This window comes from Podarcis erhardii, assembly GCF_964252035.2.
Source record: "Podarcis erhardii genome assembly, chromosome: 10".
In the NCBI taxonomy this organism is placed as follows: Eukaryota; Metazoa; Chordata; class Lepidosauria; order Squamata; family Lacertidae; genus Podarcis; species Podarcis erhardii.
In genome coordinates, this window is record NC_138500.1 from 40741829 (window position 1) to 40768731 (window position 26903).

The window sequence follows — 26903 nt, forward strand, 5'->3', positions numbered from 1 at the left end:
CTTGGTTTAGCGTACCTTAAAATCCCACTGGCAACCAGAATGTTTCTCCACAGATTTACCAACTGAATACAGATATTTAGGAAAATGAATGCTCAAGTAACGTTCATTAGGTAGCTGAAAGCCATGTTAGGAATCAAGGAGTCAAGCCAGAAGTTGCAAAAACACGGCTTGCACTCTCTATGAAGAATTGTATTTGAAAATGCTTGTTTTTGAGACTTTTTTCATTTCTTTTTTCATTTCCTTCTTTTTTAATATTCTGATTATTTGATGTGTGTATGTATGCATATGTAAAATCAATATAAAATTTAAGAAAAAAGATATTAATAAGCATTCTTAACTTTGGTTCATTCATTTCAGTGGGTCTACTCTGAGTACAGCTTTGCTGAAAACAACCCTTGGTGTTTTCACTGATATTTGTAGATAAAATTATCTTTCTTCCAAAGTTTGCTGCTTTGCAGTTATTAATGTTGAATCCCATCTGCCATGCTGTTGTCCATTCATCACAATCTGCCTTCAGTTGTAACATTTGGTGTTGCCTGAAAATATGTCTTCATAATGAGATAATTTATGGTCACCTCGCTGTGTGGGACAGGCTCAACACAGTCAGATCTAAAGCACCTGGTGGTTGTTTCAATCCATGTCATAGTGAATTAAGGTAGGGCTTTTGCACTAGATGATTTGCAGCATAATTTTCAAATCCACAATTCCATGAAGATTTTTTTCACTCACTACTTTTTCTCATCAGTTCCAACTATCCAGTCAATGGACTAGAGATTATTCTTTAAGTTGCTTGAGATTCAGAAGAGGTAAAAGAAAGTACTTCACACCAGACATCATGAAACTATGACATTTTGGACAAGATGTAGTGTTGGCCACCTGCTCTGATGTCTTTAAAAGGGGAATAACAAATTCATGGAGGTGTCTTAGACTGGCTGGATACAGAGGAGTGGTAGGAGACATCAGCTGGGGAACCCCCAGGGGAAGAAGGCTTGTAGCCAGGAGATTGGGGGTGGGATGACGGGGGTGGGATGAGTGACCAGAGGAGCAGCCTGGGAGGAGGTGTCAGAAGCAGAAGAGGTAACAGGATTTAGTGAACAGGAAGAGACTGAGACAGAGAGAACAGTTTAGACTCCAAGACAGAAGCGAGAGCTAAAAAGGAGTAGGGCCAGGAGACAGAAAGACAAGCTGCTGAAAAAACCAGGGAGTCTCCCCCTCCAACTGTGACCAGCTCCCCCCCCCCATCTCCTAGAACTAGCAGAAGAATGTAAACAGGCAGAACACAAGGTGGTTGTGTGCAAATGCAGCCTGAGGCTGCATGGGAAAGGTCCTGGGGAGGAGGAGCCCTGGTGGGCACTGGGAAGGTGGAGGCCTTTAGTCCTCACAACTGCTTTATCTGGGCAAGACCTCCTAGAAAGATTTGCTGAGACCACTAGGCCTAAACTGTGGTTGTTTCCTTGAATAAAGAGTTAACTTCACTGGTCTCGGGTGATCTTTTGATTTATTGCTGACCCACGTCTGAATCCAGCAACTGACAGGAGGATAATTAAGGCAACCCATAACATCTAGTCATGATGTTATCCATATATTATTTCCATTGTCAGAGACAGCATGCCCCTAAATACCAGTTGCAGAGAAACACAAGAGGGAATAGTGCTGTGATGCCCAGATTCTTCCTGTTGGCTTCCCATGGGCATCTGCTTGGCCACTGGGAACACAATCTTGGACTAGCTAAGTTTTTGAGTCTTCCTTCCAGTCACCATTTGCCTCAATTCTCTGCCAATTTACTTCAGCAGCCTGCTTTGTGTCATAAGTTTTGACCTCCTAAATAATTGTTGTTGTAAGATTATAACAGTGGCGCTTATAGCTCCCAGTAGGCATTTTCGAATTGTCTTAATTAGGTTTAACTATATTCAGAAACCTTGCTACTAGCTAACAATGACTTCTTAACATGTAAACAATTCTTGAAGTTTTCAGTTTTACATTCAACTGACTGACAAGACACAGAAGCATGCAAATTAGACAGGAAATCTGACATCACAAAGATCATAACATAGTTTCTCATTCCTTAGGAGCCTCTGGATATCAAATATTATTAAGCTGTCCCACATCCTCTGACACTGTCGTAGCCTGACATGAAACTCTCATCTTTTGAGGCTTAACCATATTAATTCCATTATCTTTGGATTATATCTTTCCCATCTATTAACACTAATTTATTGTAAAGGGGGAAGATGAGGCTTGATATGGATAATGAAGTAATATTAGTCTAGAGAACTTATGCAGCTCAAGGCCAGTTGTCATCACCATTATTTAAAGCAGGCTTCCTCCAGATATTTAAAGCAGGCTCCCTCCAGATGTTTTTTAGCCTACAACTCCCATGATCCCTAGCTAGCAGGACCAGTGGTCAGGGATGCTGGGAATTGTAGTCTCAAAACATCTGGAGGGCTAAGGTTGAAGAAGCATGATTTAAAGTGATTGTCTGAAGTTAAAACACGAGGACATGGTTGTGTGAAAGGGTAGCTATGGATCAGTTTTCATAGATCATTGATCAATGGAGGTGCATTGCTTATCCACCCTGCTATACCAATAAATGTGTTCATGCAAAATGGGCCTCAATGTATGCACAGATGCACAATGCAAATAGAAAACAAGAATTTATGATAGATGCTGAACATGCAGCGATCACAGTGAGAAAGTACCAAATGATTTATATAAACATCTGGCATTTGACTGACTGGACAGGTTTCCTATCAACTGCAGCCTTTCTATACTCAAAATGTAGCATTAATGTCAGCTCTGGCCAATCAACAACTGCAACTGAAGCAGTCCTTCAACATGCCCAGCAGAAAAGCGGTCCAGCACACTGAAGAATAAGCCAGCCCAGAACTTCTGTGCAGCTGGCGCTCAGTGATAAAAATTACAATAATGTAGTCACATCGCACAACATGGTCAGTACCATTTAAAGGTAATGTACATGTGAGCAGAGAGCAGTGCAGCACTGACTATCCCTACCCCAGATATCGTGCACACTAACTTTCCCTGTCAAGGCATTGGGCAAGCTGGTATGTGTGACATCAGGATGGAGCTAATCAGTGAATTTTGCTCCCAACTCACATTGTGTTACTTAGAAACAGGCTACTGGCTCTTCAGTTTCAGTCAAAGCATTGACACAATTATCCATTGGGGTAAGGCAAGAAGGAGAGTGTAGTGCTCAGTAAGTCTGTATAAATGTGTAGGGGAGAGGTACATGGGATGAGTGTAATTATCATCTTATTCTGGGACAGGGATCACCTGAAATCCCTATCCTGCCATCTCTGATTTAGAGCAACCATTCAATTCCACAGGGAATTCCTGAGCTAAGTTCTAATGGTCTTCAGAGTAGACTGGATTTTCCACCTGACCCATTTGTTGATTTACTGCCAGTGCACCTTCTCACTCTCCAATATAAAAGAAGACTTGTGTAATGAGAAGACAAGTTATTACCAATCTAGAGTCTTTCCATTATTCCATACAGTATTTTCCTTGTTAAATCAAAATCATGTGCAGTTTTACCCAGTTTACACTGATGTGTTGAATAGATTATCGTAACATAGAGCAGTATAGTGTTCTAAAAAGTTTATGAATGCCAAACAAAGCTTGAAATGACCTTCATTGACTTTTTTATTTTGGACAGTTTGCTGTCCAGCCAAAGATGCAAATAATAAACTCTTATGCATGTGTTGTATCCACATGACAAGTTGCTTAAATGTGCAAGTCACCAAGTCCATTATATAATACTCATTAAAAAGGCTCATCATATATATATATGTTTTGGCCAACAGATTTATATGTCATCTACTGTGACTGATTGTGCTCAATTTACTTTCTGTTGTATCACAAATAGGCCTGTGAATCTTGTTCACAAAGCTCCTAAATGTCTGCAGCAGTAAATATCCACTGCTCCTGACTGGTGGATTGAATAAGTGGAGGACCTGGGCACACAGAATGATGCTAATATCATCATAATGCACTTATAAAATGGATTCTGGAACCTCTTGACCCTGTTAAGGCAATTACAATGTTTGATGGAGTCATCAGTAGGAGCAATCTGATTAGTGAACTGGTGATATTAGTGTTGACCAAAGACCCGGTCAATACCTCTCATTTTACTTGGAGTATCCTGCTTTCATATTGGGCTTTTAAAAACAGATACATTACAGCAATTTCAATATGATTAAAATGTGCCAACGAAATTCTGAGGTCACTATTTTCTTCACTGCTTGTTTTGTTTATTTGCTCTGTCATTCAGAACAAGCCAGCAGGAAAGCCAACAATTATTTTTGGTATATCATTATAATTGCTGGAGCAGAAAGCAAATAAAGGCAGAGTTGCTGCCAAAAATATTGTGACTAAAACCATTTTCATGCATTACTCACTTGAAGGGCAATCATGGATACAACAGGTGCCCCTTTGCAGATGCCCATGCTAAACACACTGCTGCCACGTCCCATGGAATGCCCTGAAGGACCAAGGTGCCATTTACAGGAGGTGCAAACTTTCACCAAAGCACTCAGGAATGAGGGCGGGGTTGTGGACGTACCACATTTTTAAAAATATGATATTTAAAACACAGAAATATATAGGAGTTAAAAATTCTATGAATCTAGAAGAGAAACAAGGTCTGGGTTCCAGAATTGCAAATAATATGTAAAACAGGGGATTTAGAACAAAGACTTGTTATTTTAGGGAAAAAATTAGACTAACACAGCTGAATGTACTGATTTTAAAGCTTTCATTCTATTTTTTGAAAAGAAAACATTCCTAATATACTCCAAACGCTCTAATATGTATGAAACGTCACTTTTCAACAGCTAGATGCCCACCTGGATTTTGGTGGTTAATTATCAGATAGTTTACCAGAAATAGGTAGGGGATTTTAATTTTATTTGTGTGGTAGGAATGAGTAATCTGGTACAACTGGTTTCTGTAATGTTAACAAAGCAGTCCGGTTTGAGATTTACCAGATATTTACTTTTTGTAAAAACATCATGTTAAAAATTTGGTCTACATACACAGGTGCATAGCTTCTTTAGTAAATGCAAATCGTATTGCTTCTTGCTGCAAGAAAAACAATGATGGCAAACTCAACATCTCCAGAAGCAAGGATAAAACTCAGAGTGTGAGCTAATCTTCTACACAATTTAGAAGCCTATGGTTGTGTACATACCATACATTTAAAGCACATCTCCCCCCCCCAAAAAAAAAACAATAATCCTGGGAACTGAGAGCTATGATTCCCAGCAACATCAACAAACTACATCTCCCAGCATTTTGGGGGAGGGAGGGGTACATTCCCACCTTAGGGAACTTCCCTTCTTGGACTATATTTTGATTCAGCTTATTTTCTTCGGTTGTATGCAGATCCTCTATGTTGTTATATTTGAATAATTGTAACTTTCCCCACCACAATTATGGTTTCTTAAGCCTTCTTTAAGGGTGTGCTGGAGAAGATACTCACTTACCCCATTGACCTCTTTTTCCCTCTTTGCTGTCATAGCTCTTGCACAAAACTTCCAATGTATCTCTGAGCCGAAATGAATTCTAGCCAACACTAGGGAATTTAACAAGAACTCAAGAGATGTAAGGAAGTTTCTCAACACTGGATTAAGCTTTGAAGCAATTTATAGGTTCTTCATGGAAGACTGTGTAACCAGACATAACATGATGGTGTAATGCTGTCTCAGGAATCACAGTGTTTAAGAAGGGCCTGTTTATAAGCCTGAAGACACTTAATAAATTGGAATGATTTGGCAGCCTTTTTCAAAGGTGAGTCTGTAAAGGATATAAAACGATATCCGTGCGTTGTTCATGGTTCCGGTGTCTTGGAAAGGATCACTCATTTTCCTCACTTCTGATTATGTACTCCCTTTGAACATCTGGAATTCTACTATCGTATGGTGAATTAATCTTCCCTTGCTATCCATCAGATCCCATTATCTCTGTCATGCCATGTATGTCTGCCCTCGTGTTTTCTGAACCCGTTTCTTGTTTATTTCATCCTGCCTGTAAGTCTGCATCTGGTAAACTGGCATATGGCCATTCCTAGCTATAATCCCTTTCCAGAAGGTAATGCATTTACTCTACATCTGGAAGAAGGTTTAGGGCCTTTTTAGAAATGATATTAGAACACGGACAAGATGGATGTTAATTAGGTGCACCGGTTTCATTGTCTTGTAAAAACATAATAAAAAAATAATCACATGGAAGGATGACGGGCAATTTCTCCCACTGGATGGCTTCTATTTATTTGTGTATGTCTCAGTCCAGAGACACTTGACTTTCCAGTCGGGTAAATAGCAGCAAGCAGCAACAATGGGGCATATGCACGAGATATTTCAAACGGTCAAAGGTACTCTGTCAATGTTTTCAGTAGAGTACATTCAATAGAAAGCCTTCGTGACTGGTCATTTTTCTCCTGTAACAATAATCAATAGCTGTACTTACTGGAAATACACGCTCAGCTCTCCTTTCCACAAAATGGAATATACATTGCATTTCCTAACAAAAGCCTTTCTCCCCATGCTCCCACACCCTTCCAATATATCTTGTTTTGATCTCTGTAGCTCAGCTGCATCAGCCACTGTATGGAAGCAGCCCCTGTAAGAACAGGAGCAGTGTGTTTTGTTGACAGGTTAGACCCAAGCTCAGCAGCAGCAGTAGCTCACCAGTGCCCATTCTTCAGTGCTAATGCTAATGAATGAATGCTCATCATCATCATCATCATCCTACAGGCATTAGGCTAATGAAGAGTTTGGATTTGATATCCCACTTTATCACTACCCGAAGGAGTCTCAAAGTGGCTAACATTCTCCTTTCCCTTCCTCCCCCACAACAAACACTCTGTGAGGTGAGTGGGGCTGAGAGACTTCAGAGAAGTGTGACTGGCCCAAGGTCACCCAGCAGCTGCATGTGGAGGAGCGGGGACACGAACCCGGTTCCCCAGATTAAGAGTCTATCGCTCTTAACCACTACACCACACTGGTTCTCAATAGGTTTGGCCTGGGTAATGCCACCCTCTTGTTAACCAGATGTCTATGGAAAGCTCACAAGCAGGATCTGGACACAACTGTACTCTTCCAACTTGTGAATCCTAACAAGAGTTAGGATGCAGCCATTGGGGCTGGTAGCCACCTATAGCCTAATCCTCCCATGAATCTGTCTTTTAAAGCTATTCAGGTTGCTGTGGGTGTTATTAATGTTTAAAGAAGATAAGTGCCATTTAAATATGCATGTGCCATTCTCAGCTGACACGTATTTGGTATATTAATACAAAGTATGAATTTGGCTAGAAATCCCAGGTTGCCTCTGATATTTAGGGGGAATTCTTTAAGTCAACAGGGGATTATACCTTGGTTTACAGAAGAACCAACAAGGTGGTGGGAACACCCTCAAGATAGATAGCCATCTTCATTCTTTCCTTCTCACATGAAGCCTAAAACCTGTTTATTCTCCAGGTGCTCTTGTTCCTTTTAATGTCTCTTCCCTTTTTTCTTTTAAATGTGGTGTAATGCATTTATATGATTTTATTGTTTTATAGAAGCCGTGTGAGCGCAGGACGTGTGTTGTTTCTTTTTTCCCTAAGATCTCTCAAGTGCCAACTAGCAAGTGTTGAAGAAGCTGTAGAAATAAAAATGAAAAATATGTCTATTTTTGTGGCAGCAGAGCCAAAATGAATAGACACCAAATGTTCTGTTTGCTCTCTGTAATGAGCCTCGTCTCACTCTTACTCCCCACCTCAAAATCTCCCAGTTCACTGACCCAATTCCTATCACACAGTCTTCTTTTACTTTTAGAAGTGAAAGCCATTCAATACATTAAATTGCTAAAGATAGTTTCTCCTAAATCCTGTGATTTTACAGGATTTAGTGGTGCTGGTTGGGGAATGGAAGGATTAATAGTTACTGTGGGGAAAGAAGGAAGTGTTTTCTTCCTCACCACTAGCCCCATGATGGAACCATGTAAAGAAATAATTAGCTCTCAGTTGTGAAATCCTATGCATGTATGCTCAGAAGTTCTATTGTCTTGGTACTTAGTTCTCCAGCCTCCATTTTATCCTCAGAATAATCCTGTGAAATAGGTTAGACCACCTAGTGCAGGCATAGGCAAACTCGGCCCTCCAGATGCTTTGGGACTACAACTCCCATGATCCCTAGCTAACAGGACCAGTGGTCAGGGATGATGGGAATTGTAGTCTCAAAACATCTGGAGGACTGAGTTTACCTATGCCTGACCTAGTGAGAGTCACAGCTAAGAAGAAAGTTAAAGCTGGATCTTCTCTGGAAGTAATAAGACTGCTAATCTGGATGACTATTTCTAATGCTTTATTCTATATATATATATATATATATATATATATATATATATATATATATATTTAACCTCTAGGTTAGATTACTGCAACGTGGCCTCAGTGGTGCAGAGTGCCTTCCATCAGCTTCAACTGGCAGATCAGCTGTACCCCTATCTGTACAGGGACAGCCTAACTACGATTGTCTATGCTCTGGCGACTGTATTGAATCATAGGTGAGTTCTTCCAGGAGCTTTGCTAGCATCAGCTGAATATTCAAGCTAACCTCACAATGGGTGGCAGCTGTAGCGCTAAGCTTTCATGCAACGCACTTGGGAAGCAGGCTAATTGACCTGCTCAAGGAAGGGAGCTACCCACATCCATGGGTGTGGGAAACTAGGCTAATTAGAGCAATAGCTGCCTGCAGCAAACCTTGGGTGTGGTGGAGATCATGGGCACCTGTGGGCTGCTCCGCTGTATAAAAAGCATTTGCTCCAGTGCTCAGGCATGGACAAGCCATCTCCCGGCTGTGGTGTCCGTCCCACAGTGTGCTGGAAGCAAGGAGGGAGCCTTCAGACCTATTGTTGTCAGTTTGCTTTTCCTTTAAATATACCACTATGACCTAATCAGCCTAGTAGTGTGGACAGCTTGCTTTGGGAACCTGAGTATCTGGACTCCTGTGAGCCCTTCTCTGCCTCAGCGGGATATAACAGGCAACCTCTAGGTTAGATTACTGCAATGCATTATACATAGGGCTGCCTCTGAAGACAATGCAGAAAACTGCTCTTTCAGAATTTGGTGGTCAGGTGGCTGACTGGGACAAGACAGTTTGAGCATATTGCACGAATCCTGGCCCAACTGCACTGACTGCCAGTTAGTTTCTGGGCCCCATTCAAAGTGCTGGTGTTGACCTATAAAACCCCAAATGGCTCAGAACTGCAATACCTCAAGGACCACCTCTCCCCATATGAACTGACCCAGATCCTGTGATCATCATCTGAGGCCCTTCTTTGTGGGCCTCCTTCACAAGAGTGCCAGAGCGTGGCCACACGAGAATGGGCCTTTGCTGCAGTGGCTCCCCATTTGCGGAATATTCTTCCCAGGGAAGTTTACCTGACACCAGCATTACATATCTTTAGGCACCAAGCAAAAACATTTCTCTTTAATCAGGAGTTTGACTGATTAACATTCTATGGCTTTTTAAATGTGTTTATGGGAGGAAAGTAATTGGTTTGTTTTTGTTTTATTGTGTTTTCTCATTTTGTATTTTTTCTGTTGTCAACTGTCCTGGAATCTTCAAATGAAGGGTGGTATACAAATTTTAATAATAATAATAATAATAATAATAATAATACGAAGAAGAAGAAGAAGAAGAAGAAGAAGGGGGGTCAGGTCAGGCTATGTAGGTTCTGGACTAGTTTATGTTTGCTGCAATGGACTAGGGCTAGGGCTAATAAACTGAAACTGGATCCTGATATGCTCAGGTATATAATATGGAAATGCTCCTTGATTCCACCTTATAATTGGTTTCTGGAAGTGGTACAGAGTGCCTTTTCCCACTTCTGGCTGGTTCTCTAGCCAAGACCATTGTTGGGCAGGGATAGCCTGGCAGTAGTTAGGCATTTAACTGTTTTGATACTCTTGATAATTTCCTACTCTATGCAGGGCTAGGAAACTGCAGCTAGCACAAAATATGGCACAAAACATTTCAGTGTTCCCTTGTTGTGTGACTTGAGAGCTTCTGATTAAGAGGGGAAACATAAATTGTCAAAATAAATGAAAGCTAGGGCTAATACCAAATGCAGAGCACATTTTGTGAGCTTTTTCTGTTAAAGCATGTTCCTCTTTGAGGGAAATTGTTCGAGGCACTGTAAGAAAGGATGCAAAACTGTTCACAGGTGGCATTTTGAGGGAAGAAGGGCAGGTAGTTTCTCATTGTTGAAGCAGCCTGAATGATGCGCTCTCACATCAGGATTTACAATGGCCACTGCAAGTATCCCAAAGTGCCTCTAAATGCAGATATTGTTCCTTCTTTTCAATGAGATACACACTAGGGCTTGTATCCCATGCAAGGGACTATCCATTGGCTGCTCATTCTCTCTCACTGTTCAACCAGCAGTAGATTGAATAAGTGATGGCCTCAGACAGATGCAATAAATGTGCAAAAGAATGGAAGGCTGAAGGATAGTTTTTTTATGAATATGCCTCCACTTCAAATGACAGCATTCACCAAGACAATCTAAACTTGGCTCATGAAAATTCTGTGCCACACTAATTTCCAATTCTTGTCAAATAAAAGACATTGTAAAGCAATTGATGGTTCATGATCCTTTAAATAGAGCAGTTTTGAAATAGGTTATTCCTTTTGGGAGAAAATATATAATCTCTCGTGTGTGTGTGTGTGTGTGTGTGTGTGTGTGTGTCCCATTAGAGTTCTTCCCACTATCTGATCAGGGCAACATGTTCTGTCAACAGCTCTGCAATAAAATCCAGCAGAGGCAAACCGTGTTCAAAGCATACTAATCAGCACGGTATATAAATAAGTGTGTGCAGCACTCCACTTTCTGGCAGCTCATTGTCCAAACATTTTACTGACATACTAAGTGCTTTTTGAAGAAGGGGGCTGTGGGGAGACAAAGCTTCTCCAGCAGCAGAAAATATCAAAGGGGCCTCATAGCAAAATGATAAGATTGAGCTTTATCTTTCGTGATGTGCTTTTTGCAACTCCTGGCTCCGCTGATGTTATCAAGTAATTGCTCAATTTGTACAGCTTCGTTCTTGCCACAGTCAGAATTCAAAGCTTTGTTGTAATTCCTAGCATTCCCAACGCAGCTTATGGTAGAAGCATCCATTCTTCTGGGTATGATACAGTATTTCCCCCTTGCTTTGTTTCCATTTATTGCAAAGAAATGTGTCTGTCTCTGTGTGTGGAATCAGTTGTTGAAAGACACCCTATACTGAATCAAATCATTGGTCCATCTACTTCAGTGTCATCTTCATGAGGGCTGGTGAGACTGTGGTCCTCCAGCTGTTGTTGCACTTCAACTCCTACCAACCCTGAGCACTGGCAATGCAGGCTGGAGCTGAGGGAGTCCATACTGATGGTCATAGTATCTGCATCCCTGGTTTATACTGACTTGCTGTGGCTCTCTAGGGTTTGAGAGATGGGTCTTTCCAAACTCTAGGAGTTGTGTAGGTGCTTATTACTGAGATCTGGTCCTTCTTGAAAACAGATCTTTTCAGAGGTCCACTGGACCTACCGTATTCAGACTTGAACAAGAAAATTCAAGTTTCTCAGAAAGAACCAAACACATATTGTGCTACCATGATTTCTATCTTTTCAAACCAGGCCAATTTGAAAGGGTATGGAAACCTGCCATTTCCTGGTTGCCCAAGACTACTACTACTACTACTACTACTATTATTATTATTATTATTATTATTATTATTATTATTATTATTATACAAAAGTAATTAGGTGTAGAGAAGAAGATGTCTCATGCAGGAAGAAATTTTAAATTTTATCTTTGAACTATTTTATTTTAATAAGGTTCAATTACAAAAGAGCAACACATTAACTGATATTTCATTAACTTTTCAATCACTGCCAAAGCAAGTCTAGCTTACAAAAGAGGGGTAGCCAATGTGGTACCTTCCAGATGTTGTTGATTCCAATTCCCATCAGCTCCAGCCAGCATGGCCGATAATAAGAGGATATAAGATTTGGAGGCCAACAACATCTGGAAGGTATCACATTGGTTATTCTTGTGGCAGAGGAAAAGCAATTCCCAGAGTAAAATTTGGCCACCAAATTTCCACCTGGAACAGAAAATTTTGAGGTAGGGCAAGTGTTTTCATTTGGTACTTCCTGTGTTCCTGTAGAGTTTTTCTAGTACTGTAGCAAACACTAAAGTGATGTTTTAAATATGGCCAAATTAAATAAAGCATTCTTGGCTATTCAGTCTTATGTATTTAATACCAAAGGCCATTATTAAGACCTTGCTGATGATAAAAGGTATCACTGCACACCATTTAATACTGAAACAGAACATAATTTGAGCAAGGCAGATAGTTTAAATTTATTTATCTGAAAGCTGAAGATATATTTTACTGCCTAAGTAAAATAGGATAGATCTAATGGCTTCCATAACAAGAAGCAGCAATGACCTATGTATGTGCGTTTCAAATTGTATAAGCTGCAAATTTGTAATATATTTATCTGAGTCTTGCAGGAGGGTTTATCTGTATCACTAGTTCAAAAGCACTCTTTGTTGTTCAGGACCAAAGTGTTTCTCTGCCTGTGATGTAACAGTAGGTTAGGTAAAGGAAAACATAGCTGAATGAGCATTCTGCGGTCAAATGAGTTGAATGAACATTAGAATGAAAATGCAAAGCTTTATGAAGGCATTAACCCATGCAAAGGTTAATCTTTATTTTTCTTTCTATCCTCTCTATTTTCATAACTGAAGAGAGCTGTAATCCCAAACAAAGAGATTTCCTTTGCTACATTTTTACTGGTGAAAATATTAACAAATAATCAATTTGAAATCATTTCTGAATACTTCAGGTTGCCATCGTGATTAGCAGAAACAGAAGCAATGAATGCCTCCTCAACCAATACCTCCTTGCGCATTTTGTAATCACAAAATGAATGGACAGTTGTCACCCACATATTGAAGGCAATAAGACTAATTGTCTTGGCAATTTCTTACCAATGTGAGAGGTTTATAATCCATTGCTGTGAAAAACCATGGGGGCGGGGTAATTAATGGCAATTCTAGTTAAATCCTTAGCACAAAACCCACTCGTTTCTGCATAACAGCATTTTATCTGCACAATGTGAGTCAATGATCAAGCTGTCCTGGGTAAACCTCTCTTACATGGATTGCTTGGTCATCTATATAATCCTGCTGTATGGTAGCATGTATAGTGCAATGAGCATTTCATAGGACCAAAGGAAGTTAACTTACACCCAGAGTGGATCTATACACGGGGGGGGGGGGACAAAAGGGGAAAAACACTATGGAAAATTGCTTAGAATTCCCCCCTCCCCCGGCACCATCTAGTGTTGCATGTTTATACCGCATTCAAAACGCTATTTCTTGACTAATGTAGCTAAGTCCCAAGTCGAGCTATTGGTCCATCTAGATCCATATTATCCACACTGACTGGCAATTTTCCAGCAATTAAGTAAAGAACCTCTCCCAGTCCTACTAGGAGATGGTAGGAATTGTACCTAGGACCTTTTGCATGCAAAGCAGATGTTCTGAGCTAGGGCCCCTCTCCAATTTACATATCCACCTATTGGTTCAGCTGGGATTTTTGCACCAGGTTGTGTAAGCCATTGTTTGTTCCTGAACCTGGTGCTCTCCAGATGTTTTGGACTCTATGCTATGCTGGGACCAGTCCACTTTTTTAATGTTTAGGGATACTCTCATTTTCCTACTCATGTCGAAATACTGCCCCTCAATGAGGCCAGATTCACAAAATGTTTAAGGGTATGTGTACCCCTACACCCCCCCCCCCAGAAAAAAGCACTGACTGGGACTGATGGGAATTATAGTCCAAACCTCTCGAGGGCGCCAGGTTTGGGAAGGCTGGTGTAAACCCTAGAACCTGTTCCCAACCAGACGCTTGCAGTTCTCTTAGCTCTATATGCAGATTCTTAAACTATGAGAAAAAGTTCACCTTTTAAGAGAAATGTAGGGGAGAAATGTATTCTCACTGTAAAGTCTATCTGCATATGCTCTGACAGCTGTATATTACAGAAACATAATAGTGGCACCTGCTCATAAGTAGCAGTAATTATTTAACAATCCATTGCTAAACTTGGCAGTAAATGGGAATGTAGATGTACTGTTTATTTCCATAATTAACAACTGCTGATAGATGTTTTAAAAGAGCAGTTATGGGGGAGCACAATCTGGATTGGGATCATGGTGTGGTCCAGTGTGATAGGAACTTTAACTCTTTCCCCCCACTCCAACATCAATCCAAAACACACGCTGCTATTTGCACTGAGAGGGAAACAACCAAAGAGCAGTGCAAATAAAATAATTCTATGTTGTTATCAGAATGGAAACCCAGCAATGCCATTTTATCTTCTTTCATGGGTGGGACAGAAGAAATGAAATATATAGTAGAGAAACTCCTATTTTCACAGTCCTCATTATCCGTTAAGAATGTTTTTTTTTCGATGTCTCATGACATTTGTAATGGAATACAGCCTTTATGCTTACTGGGTTTTTTTTCTCTTAATGAGACTAGAATCCATTCATTTACTACTTCTTCGTTCTTCTTTTGTGGTTTTCACTTTTATTTCTATTGTAAACAGATGGATTTGCTACAAGGGATTTTTTTTCTTTTATCTGAACTTTGCTTCCGTTTAGAAGCAGATTTCCATTACCAGGAGAGCACTGTGCCCTAAGCCCGGTTTAGCCCCTTGAGGGAAGCAGCACTATAAGACGACAGGAAGTGTTAATGGCTTCACTAAAGGTGAAACTTACCCTGCTAGCGGAATCTTCCATTGTTACACAACACAGATAGTCTTTCAGAAGTCAATGGAAGGTGCAATACACAGAGATTTCTCTTCATCCTCATTATGTTTTTATTGACATTTTTTCCCAATGCAACCTTGAAAAAGAGGCTCAGTTTTGAAAGGGAGAAAGATCCCCTACTTTCCCCCACTTCCACTGAATAGCCAGTCAGTGCACTAAAAAGAAGAGAAAAGCAGGCTTCCTTTGCATAAATAATTTAATTCCAGCGACTGTGGTAGCAACCACTCAGAATGTAAATGGCTAATTCCAGACCCTTATGCTCCCTGATTTCAATATTAAGGCTATTAAGATGTTACAGTAAGCAAACCGCAAACAAATACTCAGTTCCAAAAAGCCCATACTGAACTGTACTTACAGAAAATGAGTTCTCTACCCCTCTTCGCCAAGAAACACTCGCAACTTTTGCCTTGTCAAATCAACATCTGATTTTTTTCAAATAAAAAACTAAACTACCTTAAACCTGAAAGTTGTATTGCACATTGTAAATGTGTTGCTATGTCCAGCGATTTGAATGTCCATGTGACTAGAATTTAGAACGAACCACCCCACCACCAACCCTTCCTATTTAGAATTCCTACTACTAAGAAGAAAACAAGACAGTAAAAAAAAAAAACCACCCCAGGGGGTATAATATCTACAAATCAAAATCGAATGTCCAAAACCCTGCCAGTTCAATGCCTCATCTGCCTTGAAAATACTATTTCAGCAGCATCACTGCATACCAATAAGAATGTAAGAAGAGTCTGTTGGGTTTGGCCAGTCCACTATCCTGTCCCCAAAGTGGCCAATCAGATGCCTATGGGAGACCCACGAGCAGGACCAGAGAACATCAGAATTCTTCCCACTTGTGATTGGCAGCAGCTGGCATTCAGGGGGATGCTGCCTGGAGGTAGAACACAGCCTTGCCCTCCATGAATTTGCCACATCCTCTTTTAAAGCCATCCAAGTTGGTAGCCATCACTACTTCTTAATGCTCCCTTAAATCATATTCCTTATTGTCCTCCATTCTACAGGCTGAACACGGGGTGGCAGACATGATGGAAGTGTTATGTTCACTGTGCTTCCTTTTCCCCATTCTTTTCCTCTTTGTAGCCCTGGATATATGTCAGTAGAACCGTATATACAAGTGTCTTCACCCAGGTCAGAAAAGGGGGATCTGTGTCCCTCCCAGTTGTTCTTGAACTCCCATCAATCTCATGAAGCATGGCTAATGGTCAGGGGAGATGGGAGATGAAGTCCAGCAATATTTGGAGGGTCACTGGTTTGCTAATCCAAGTTTTCATGGTTGGGGTGTCTGCCTTGGATACTATAGATCAGGCTTCCTCAACCTTGGCCCTCCAGATGTTTTTGGACTACAACTCCCATGATCCCTAGCTAGCAGGACGAGTGGTCAGGGATGCTAGGAACTGTAGTCTCAAAACATTTGGAGGGCCGAGGTTAAAGAAGCCTACTATAGATTTATTCACCTGGCAAACACCTAAATAAGCCCTTTTCGTGCATTGGATGTAGGACTGCCAATTTTGCAACACTTACCCCACGTCCCATTGAACAGGATATATGTAAAGGACCATGTACCTATCTATAGTTGCATTTATTATTAAGTATTAAATTTGTATGCACACATGCACTCTATACAGTCCTACTGTTACATGTCTGAAAAGGGCTGTGGTGATCAGGGAAAAAGGATTGTGTCTATCATCCCCCATTCAAAACAAAACAAATTCCTTCCAGTAGCACCTTAAAGACCAACTAAGTCAGTTCTTGGTATGAGCTTTCGTGTGCATGCACACTTCTTCAGATACACTGAAACAGAAGTTTCCAGACCCTTCTATATAGTGAGAAGGTGGGGAGGGGTATTACTCAGAAGGGTGGTGGGAATGGGTGATTGGCAGATAGCTGTGATGAGCCTGTTGACGACTCTTAACGACTGCAATAGGTCTTACAGGAAAAAGCAAGGGGTGAAAAGGTGAAAAATGGCTTTGTCATGTATAATGAGATAAGAATCCAAGGTCTTTGTTCAGACCAGGTTTTTCCATGGTTTTGAGTTTGGTGATAAGTTGTAATTCAGCAGCTTCTCTTTCCAGTCTATTTCTGAAATTCCTTTGTAGTAAAACAGCTACTTTGAGATCTTGTATAGAATGTCCTGGGAGATTGAAATGTTCTCCTACTGGTTTCTCACTATATAGAAGGGTCTGGAAACTTCTGTTTCAGTGTATCTGAAGAAGTGTGCATGCACACGAAAGCTCATACCAAGAACTGACTTAGTTGGTCTTTAAGGTGCTACTGGAAGGAATTTGTTTTGTTTTGACTATGGCAGACCAACACGGCTACCTATCTGTAACCATCCCCCATTCAGTGGCAGCTCTGAACAGGCTACATGTATTGAGCTGTATGTATGTAGTAGGGTTAATAAATCTTAACTGATTAGATTTAGTTGATCAATCCATTAAATTTGCATTAATTGCACAGGATAAATGTGACTCATTCTGAAGTCAACGTGAACTCAGAACACTTAACCATTTTTCTTTTTTTAAAAAAGTATCCTCGTCTAAAGAAAAGTGCATAATGCATTTTATAAGATAGTCAAATCTTGATTTAAAAAAGTACTTTATTCCTCCAACACACATTCATACCCATTGGGAGGCTCAAAGAAATCTGTAAACACTTGGCTCATGGATTTTGTTATACTGAAAAACAAATCACTTTCCTACATTTCCCCTCTCTTTTTAATCCTGCGCGTTCAAAGTAAAATGCAGTTCAAAACAGTAAGATTGGGATTGATTGAAAAACATGTTCTGGATGTTTCTAAAATTCATAGCTCAGAAAACAATCACAATTTTGTCTCTGTTTTAAATTCTCTTCCCTTGTTCTATGCAGTGATATTCCAAGACCCAACCCGTTGGGGACCCTATAGTCATAGAGAATTAATCACAATGTGCATGGAGTTGTTTAGCAATTAGGGTGATGAAATGCCCTATAATGCAACCTGTCAAGTGGCTACCTGGACGGTAGCTTGGGTTGTTCCAGCAACACCTGTAGTATGTGATTGATAAATAGCTCTGTGAGGGAAACAGCCAAGCAACTCTGGCAAGTCAGGGTCCATGCCTGCTTGATTGTCTCTGCGGTCAAGCATTGCACACCAACTGTATGCATCGCACTATTGTGGCAGTGTTCTGATCCTGCTTGACTTCCAGCTTCTCTGCAGGGTGGCCAGGGCTCAGGTAGTTCTCTTCCTTACTCCTCCTGGCTCAGTGCCACTGCAATTTAGCCTGAGTGAAAGGAGACCACTACGTGTTACTTGATGTCTAAACACCTGCCTAATATACACTGAGTAGGAGGATAGTGGAACTTTGTCCATTAGTTCAGCCAACACACTTGAAAAAGGTGACTACCATACATGTACACCCCTCCTAACAACAATCACAATCCAAAGGGAGCTCTGTTTTCTTCTACAAAAGAATATCTCATCTACCCGACGTAAAATAGGGATAAACTGATTCACATTTTCCAGAACACTGTTGCTTTTTTTTTTGTTTTGTTATGTTGTTGTTTCGATGTTATACTAAAGATGCCCAACAACATCCAGGACAATGTTCTTTACCTGGCTCTTATGATTGTATTTGCACATAGATAAGGTCTGATTTGGGATACTTTTTGTAAACAACAACAACAGAGAATCTGAGTTGAAAGAATTAAATAATTACTGCTGTAAGAAACAAAAACCGCTGTACTAAACCTTTGATGCTGAGTGGGCCTGTTGGAGTCCAACAACATCTGGGAGGCCACAACTTCTTCACTCCAAATCTGTTCCTCCGTGGGCAGATTGCTGTGATCCCATGCTGCACGTTGAGTATGGGACAAAGAAAGGCATAGAAATGCCTCAATCTGCCCATGAAGGAAGAAAGCAGCTCTCAATCTCCCACAGCTAATTAGTGAGAAGCTGATGACCAGTAGAGGAAATGGGGTCAAGGAGTGGGCAGAGACTGGTAGGAGTTGCTGGCAGGCTGAAGGTTCACCACTCCTGCCTTAAAGCTAAGGGTAGCTTTCTTCTTCTTTCTAAGCAGAAGGAATGGCCTTTACAAATCAATCCCTTGAGGTGAACTCAATTCACATCTCTCATATATCATCACTAGAGCAGTGTTTCCCAACCTTTTTTGGGCAAAGGCACACTTGTTTCATGAAAAAAATCTCGAGGCACATCACCATTAGAAAATGTTTAAAAAATTAACTCTGTGCCTATATTGACTATATATAAAGTAACTCTCTTTAATAGGCATCAAATAAACACAAAGAAAGTACCGTATTTTTCGCCCCATAGGACGCACTTTTTCCCCTCCAAAAATAAAGGGGAAATGTGTGTGCGTCCTATGGGGCGAATGCAGGCTTTTGCTGAAGCCTGGAGAGCAAGAGGCATCGGTGCGCACTGACCCCTCTTGCTCTCCAGGCTTCAGGAAGCTGTCCGCAAGCCTTGCGCGCCCGGCAGGAGCTCCCGCCCAGCGCGCAAGGCTTGGGGCGGCAGCCTGTTGCCTGAAGCACAGGGAGCCCTCCGGGCGCGCAAGGCTTGGGGCGGCAGCCTGTTGCCCGAAGCACAGGGAGCCCTCCGGAGGGCTCCCCGTGCTTCGGGCGAGTGTCTGCAAGCCTTGCGCGCCAGGCAGGAGCTCCCGCCAGGCGCGCAAGGCTTGGGGCGGCAGCCTGTTGCCCGAAGCACAGGGAGCCCTCCGGAGGGCTCCCCGTGCTTCGGGCGAGTGTCTGCAAGCCTTGCGCGCCCGGCAGGAGCTCCCGCCAGGCGCGCAAGGCTTGGGGCGGCAGCCTGTTGCCCGAAGCACGCAGAGCCCTCCGGAAGGCTCCCCGTGCTTCGGGCGAGTGTCTGCAAGCCTTGCGCGCCCGGCAGGAGCTCCCGCCAGGCGCGCAAGGCTTGGGGCGGCAGCCTGTTGCCCGAAGCACGCGGAGCCCTCCGGAGGGCTCCCCGTGCTTCGGGCGAGTGTCTGCAAGCCTTGCGCGCCCGGCAGGAGCTCCCGCTGGGCGCGCAAGGCTTGGGGCGGCAGCCTGTTGCCCGAAGCACAGGGAGCCCTCCGGAGGGCTCCCCGTGCTTCGGGTGAGTGTTTGCAAGCCTTGCGCGCCCGGCAGGAGCTCCCGCCAGGCGCGCGAGGCTTGGGGCGGCGGCACGGGGCGGCCGGCCGAAGCGAGCGGCGATGGGATTTGGGAGGGAGCTCGCTCGCCGCCCCGCGTGTGCTCGCCGCCGCCGCCGCCCCGCCTCTCGCCGCCGGACTCGCCCGCCTCCCTCCCACGGCACACCAGGCAACGTCTTGCGGCACACTAGTGTGCCGCGGAACACCGGTTGGGAAACACTGCACTAGAGAAAGGCTCTGTTTATAGCATAGCAGGTATTGAGGAGTGGGGGGACAGCACACCATCTGTAGCACTGAGTGGGCACCAAGAAAATTTATTTACCCACCCACAGGTTTGATGGATTCCTTGGTGTGTCATGATTCTCTGATTAGCGTAGGCAGTTTCTACAGTCTGACAGCGGTCACAGCATTATTTAATATAGTGCTACCTAATTAACAAAGCTTCCTTACATCTATTTATTCCTAAGACATTCTGCCTCTTCTTTCCTAAACTTTCAAGGCAGCTAATGAATTCCAAATAGAGTATTGCCATCACTAATTAAATATTAGAAAGCTAATGACAATTAGGAAACAAAAAGAGTGTAAGAAACTTTAGCCACATTAAGAAAGGCACCCTAAAAACAAAGGCCAAGCAAAACCATTTTAAAAAGAACTCCATCAACATTATCAAGTTAACAGCAACAGAACATCAGCCGGGGGGGGGGGGGCAGAGCTGATATGAGCCAAAAGTTCCTATGAGGCATGACTGCTATATAGGAAGATAGAATGCTGCCTTACACTGAGTTTGAACATTGATCCAACTAGTTCAGTATTGTCTGCAATGACTGGCAGCAGCTGTCCTGGGCTTCAGATAAGGGTCTCTCAGTCCCCTCCAGAGATGCTGGTGTTTGAATTTGGGACCTTTGCTGTGCATATCAGATGCTCTGCCGCTAAGCTACAGCGCTTCCTTCAACTGACTTGTGTTTCACAGGGAGAAAAGAGTTGAATTTTCAAAATTACATTAAATTGACATCTCATTTTAAGAAGGGTTATGGGACCACAGCGTTACCTGGTATTTGAAATGAACGTTTCTACTTCACTTTTCTATTTCTATGCAACTTTTGGAGACATCATAAATGTGGATGGGCGCTTCTGGATCTCCTTAATTGGACAGATTACATAGTGTGGGCAGCGACTGAACACGGAGTGGGAAAAGAGGGGAAAATATTATTTCACTTTGTCTTGTGTGCCTATTTTTAAAATAAATTTTAAAAAATCAAAATATTTATAGTTAAAAGTGGGAGATGAAACCAAAAGGGTAGGAGCAAAATATGTGTGTAGAACTTTTCCACAGTTGTACATTTCTTATGAGCACGATGCATGCACAGATGCTTGTGTTAAAAAATAGAGCACCACATGTCACCTCACCATTTTTGTTTACCCATTCAGTTATATATATGCCTAAACGTCAGCGAGGCAGAGGCAGTGAAAACTGGCTTTAATATTAGGTGAAGAGCTTACGTCTGAGACTAAAAGAAGCCTTAGAACTATCGTATTTCTTTCAAACAACAGCAATAGCAACAATTTATTACATTTGTTTCCTCTCCTTCTTCCAAGCGTTTTGGGCAGTATTGGTTCTTTACCAACCACTGCCCTATTTTATTCTCACATGAGCTCTGTGAAATACTGTAGGTTAGACTGCAAAAGAGTGACTAGTCCACTCCACCCAGTGAGCATTGTGCCTGAGTGAGGCAATCTGGGCCTCCCTGGTCCAACACTTTAATTCAGATTTAGGGGCATCTTTGGGCCTTCAGATGTTGCTGAACTGCTCATCACTGACCATTGGCCATGCATGCCAGGGTTGATCAGAGTTGTCATTCAGCAGCACCTGCATTCTCCTCCAATGCTTTCTTCACCAATCTGGGGCCCTCTGGATGTTGTTGGAACTACAGCTCCCATCATCATTGGCTACTGGCCATGGTGGCTGAGGCTGATGGGAGCTGGAGTCCCACCCCATCTGGCGGGCACCAGGCTAGGGAAGATCGCTCTGAGCCCCAACATCACACTGGCTCTCCTCTTTTGCAACCACTACCTTTTTACCAATACCAGACATCAAAATCCACTTTTCCTTCCCCATTAAACAATCACACTAAATCTTAGATAAGGGCTGGCCTGGGATATTATTTGTAAAAAAACAAACCCAACAACAGAGAATTTGAGTTGAAAGAATTAAAGAATTACTGCTGTAAAAAAAACAGAACCTGTTTTTCCAACCATCAGTTTATACTTAACTGTTTCCAGAGTTGCATTTTTCCCCAGTTGCATTTTTTATTTATTTAGTTATTGATTCAGATTGTTTTAATTACATAAAAAATCATTATGCTTTCGACTGAAACCCCTACCATTTCCTGCTGTGCTGCGGCTTCACCACACACTCCCGGGTTGGTCTGGCGCTCTCTGCATGTTTTTGTCCCATGTCAGCCACCATTCCCTTCCTCCGTTTTGATGGCAAAAGATCAAACCAGCTAAGCAAGAAAGAACTCTTGCATCTCAATGCAATTACATGATGGAGAATGGTGAAGGCTCGTTTATCAGCACTAAATACTTCATAAATACTTTCTGCAGTCAGAGGCATTCATTTGTTGGCTAACAACAAAAATGCAGTCTGTCAGTTTTACTGCCTGTTAATAGAAAAGATAATAGAAACAAAATGGAAGGAACATTATCAGCTGCTTTTGACAGATGTTTTAGCATATTTTAACAATCTGAGTTGATATTTCATCTTGGGTTGCTTTAAGGAAACCCAGCTGAGATTATTTGCCACTGAGAAAGCTCATGCAGTAGATTTCACCCACCCCTTCATCAGAAGAAAGATATGAAATCCACAGATGGCAAAACTCCATATATAAGGCCTTCCAGGTGGCTTCGAGAAATTTATCTTTTCAATGAGAATCCCAAAAGACTGTGAAAATCTGGCATACCAGTTAGTCAGCTCCAAGTTATTATTTATTTTTCATCTATGCTCTCTTAAGGTGAGATCAAATAAATATGAGAATGATGCCCAGGGCTTTGATGAGAACAAACAGGAAGAAGATTCTGCCTTAATAAACAAGGGAATGGGGGATCAGAATCAGTGGCGTAGTGTGGGTTGTCAGCACCCAGGGCAAGGCAAGTAATTTGTGCCCCCTAACCCATGGATTTGCGCCCCCAACCCGTGGATTTGCGCCCCCTAACCCTAACCCCCAGATGTTGCGCCCGGTGTGGCCAGCCCCCCCTGCACCCCCCACACTACGCCACTGATCAGAATATCTTAGAATCACAGAATTGTAGAGTTGGAAGGGATCACGAGGGTCATCTAGTCCAACCCCCTGCAGGGAAGGAATCTTTTGCCCAACATAGGGCTCAGACACACAACACTGGGATTAAGCATCCTGTGCTCTAGCAACTGAGTACTCTGCATAAGGGACATCACCATAATATCAGTTTGTGTGTGCCTCTAGTTCTTTTTTTTCTTTTTTTGTTATGAGTTTGTGGGTGCCAGATGTCTATAATATCTGGATCCTGCAAGTGTTAGAATTTAATCAAGGCTTGAGGTGTTAAGCTAGTTGCCAGACTTCTAACCCCTGGATCCAGCAAGTGTTAAAAGCTAATCAAAGAAAGGGGCTCTGTGGGAGACCCAAATGGGTGTGGACCCTCCCTCAGCTCACAGTGAGAAGGAATAAAACCAGAGTTCAGAGCTAGGAGTCAGGTGAGCTAGAAGCTGGACACAAAAGTGGCAGGCTGGGAAAGCAAGATCTCTGTTTGAATCCAAGGCTGTGACTATGGGAGAAACAAGACCCTTTTGGGGGTGTTAATGCTGTGAATTTCTCCATCGCAGGCTCAGGTTGAATATATGAGTAAATAAACCTCACAATCTCTGCAGAGACATCACAATCTCTGCTGTACCTCATTTCCATAAGGAAACACGGACCCTCAATAAACGTCTGGAACCCCTGGAATCTCACACCGCTCCGAGATTAGAGTGGCGTACGACTGTTGTGTCCAAATGTGTCAGATGTGGAGCCATGCATTCATTATCAGTTTGACGGATGCAGTTATGCATTTGCACACATCTGCTCTGTGCTGCTTAGCTGTGTTGTTGAATGCACAACAAGATATGCAGGCTGTGATGTTTCTGTGTTATGGATCAGCATTGCAGACATCACCTCTTGTGGGATCAGTGGTCTGAAAATGCAATGCAAAAATACTGGAGGTGAAAGGAAATAGGGAAATAAAAGGAGAGACATACATCTCTCCTTTTATTTCCATATTTCCTCTCACCTCCAGTATTTTATGTATGCAACAACAGCAGCAAGAATTCTTTTAGTCCAAAAATGGAAACAACAAGAAGTACCAACGAAAGAAGAGTGGCAGATGAAAATGATGGACTTGGCGGAATTGGTGAACCTGACAGGAAAAATCCAGAACAAGCATGATCAAGTATTCCAAAAGGACTGGAATAAATTTATACGATATTTGAAAGATTACTGTAAGCAATTAACACCACTAGCGGGGTTGTCTGAAGACTTGTAATGAGAAATTTTCTCCCTTTCTATATTTAAATTTTAAGGTATTTTGTAAGGAATGTAACTAGAATAGGAAAAAGCACAAAATGCAATGATGTAAAGGTTAATTTTGAAAGCCATGAGGTGGGAGGGAAGGAAGTCGATGGGCTCTAAAGAGCCAGAGAGGTAAATAATGATGTGATTGCCTATTACTAAATGGAAAATTAATAAAAATTACATATAAAAAAGGAAATAAAAGGAGAGGCTTCACACATCTCTACTCAGAATATATCTAAGTCACATTCCCTCCCGCTTTGACGCGTCTGAGTTTGGGAAAACAAACATCTAAATTGTGGGCATGTTTAGAAGTCTGAGACACTTACATGCCTCTCTGCCAAGGCAAATGCCAGCTGTCCCAAACATGCCAATTGCCACTTGAAAGTGATATTGATAGGTGAGGATGATGGGCTGTCAAATGGAATGTAAACAAAGGTACGCATTTCCTGAAACAACAGAAATAATTTAGTTGTTGGATGTTCTTGAGATCCTGCAGGAGTTTGGTTCCACTTAGTATGCCAAAAAATAGGGTAGACACTGAAAGTCAGGATTGCATTTCAGTTTCCCTTACTTGACAAGCATGAGAAGAAATGTTCTTTCTTCACCCACCTCCAACAATGCCTGTAGTTCTTCATCAGTTCTTTAGTTCATTCACCCCATTAATTTGCCTCAAGATCTCATCTGTTTTTGATTTTGTCCAGCATCCGTTCACTTGCCACACCTCCATGATCCATGAAGTATGGATGATGCTGTTCTTCCCATGATATGCAGTATGGATTCAGGCCCTCCACCATAGTTTTGGATGAGATTTATTCCTTCCAGGCTGAAATTTGGGGGAATATGTAAAGTATGCACATTGCAGACTGGAATAATACAGAAATTTCCAATAAATACCAAAATAGAAGTCATTTTTTCTTTGCATCCTACAGCCCTCTAGCTTTGGTGGTCATGTATTTTCCTAGTTTCTGGATATGGCAAGCCTATACTCCAGTTTCTTAGGAGTAACCTCACTTAATTAATGGGAATAGAGGCTTGCACTGCTAGGGAAACTATTGTAATAGGCAATTGTCTGTCATACTTCTTTGAAATATTTGCAGTTGTAATAGTTTTATTTATAAGATAAGCCTCTCCATGTGGTCATCCTCAAAGTCAGTTTTGAAGCAGATTATCTAAGTCACTCTCGCCCATTCCTAAATTAATGAGACTGCAGAGAGAGCTTTACTAATTTCAATAAAATTGAATGTCTTGAGGCTTTCCATTGGTCAGCAAAGTGGCTTCATGTCAGCACATCTGTATATATGTCAAACTCCCCTGAAGGAAACTGACTTTAGCTGGTTTCTGCCATTTCACTGCCTTGTTTGTGTGACACAACTTGTGCCTTTGTTGGGTTAGCAAAGTCTGTTTGCCTTCAAATATTAATATCCTGGCTGGCTGACTTCAGTCACTTTATAAGCTTTGAAAGTGGTCCAGCAATGGCTTCCTGGATTGCTTCAAAACAATTCAACTTTAATTTAAGACAGAACATTAGCATTACCAATGAACTCCAAAATAACATCTTAAAGCTCTCAGCAGGTGGAGATTTGGGTGTTTCCACTTCATTCAGTGCTTCAAATAATATCAATGGTGAGAGGAATTGGTGGGGAGAAATCCTGTCAACAGAGTCCTCTTACAGAATGCCAGTTCCAGCTGGAGTGTTCAGACGTGAAGCTCATTAAAGAGTTTAACTATCAGGATAAATGTCATATCCATTAATCTCCCCCTGAAATAGACAAAGTAAATAGCAATGAGTGAGTTAAATCTGATTTCCTCAGGAAGCTGGATGGTTGATAAAGATTAACGCTAGCTTTAATAGCACTAAATAAAAAGAGGACCATTCCTTTATTAATGAAGGCTGCAAGCCGGCATGAAGTTCAGTTTTCTTTTTCTTTTTTCTTCCCTGTGGCATTGACCATTCTGGGTCACTCTAGAGGCAAATGATTGAAAGGTTACTGTCAAAAAGGAGCAAGAAGAGATTCTGAAGGCAACATGGCTTATTCATGGGACTAGAGAAATGGAAAGATAGTCTCTTGAAATTGTTAAGAGCCTCATAGGAATACACTAGAAAATACACTTGGCCTGTCTTCCTCAATGTGGTGAAATTATTTAATTTGTACCATCAACATCCAGTGCCTCTAACATCAACTCAGAAAATCCCATGGGACTCAAAGTATTTAGGGTTCATATGGCCACCCAAGGTCTTGTTTTCCAACTTGTGCAGGTTTCTTAGTCAAAGCAAGAAAAATAAAGGACAACCTGGATGGAATTAAGTCCT

At 41.9% G+C, this 26903-nt stretch overlaps 1 long non-coding RNA gene across 1 annotated transcript; it reads right to left on the reverse strand.

Annotated features, from left to right (window-relative positions):
* Positions 1-21061: 21061 nt before the first annotated feature.
* Positions 21062-26532, reverse strand: LOC309351136. The gene is made up of 5 exons (XR_014160713.1): positions 26127-26532; positions 25164-25415; positions 24919-25038; positions 22394-22672; positions 21062-21186 (listed from the first exon to the last, which is right to left on the reverse strand). It is a non-coding gene; the product is annotated as an uncharacterized lncRNA (long non-coding RNA).
* Positions 26533-26903: the final 371 nt, after the last annotated feature.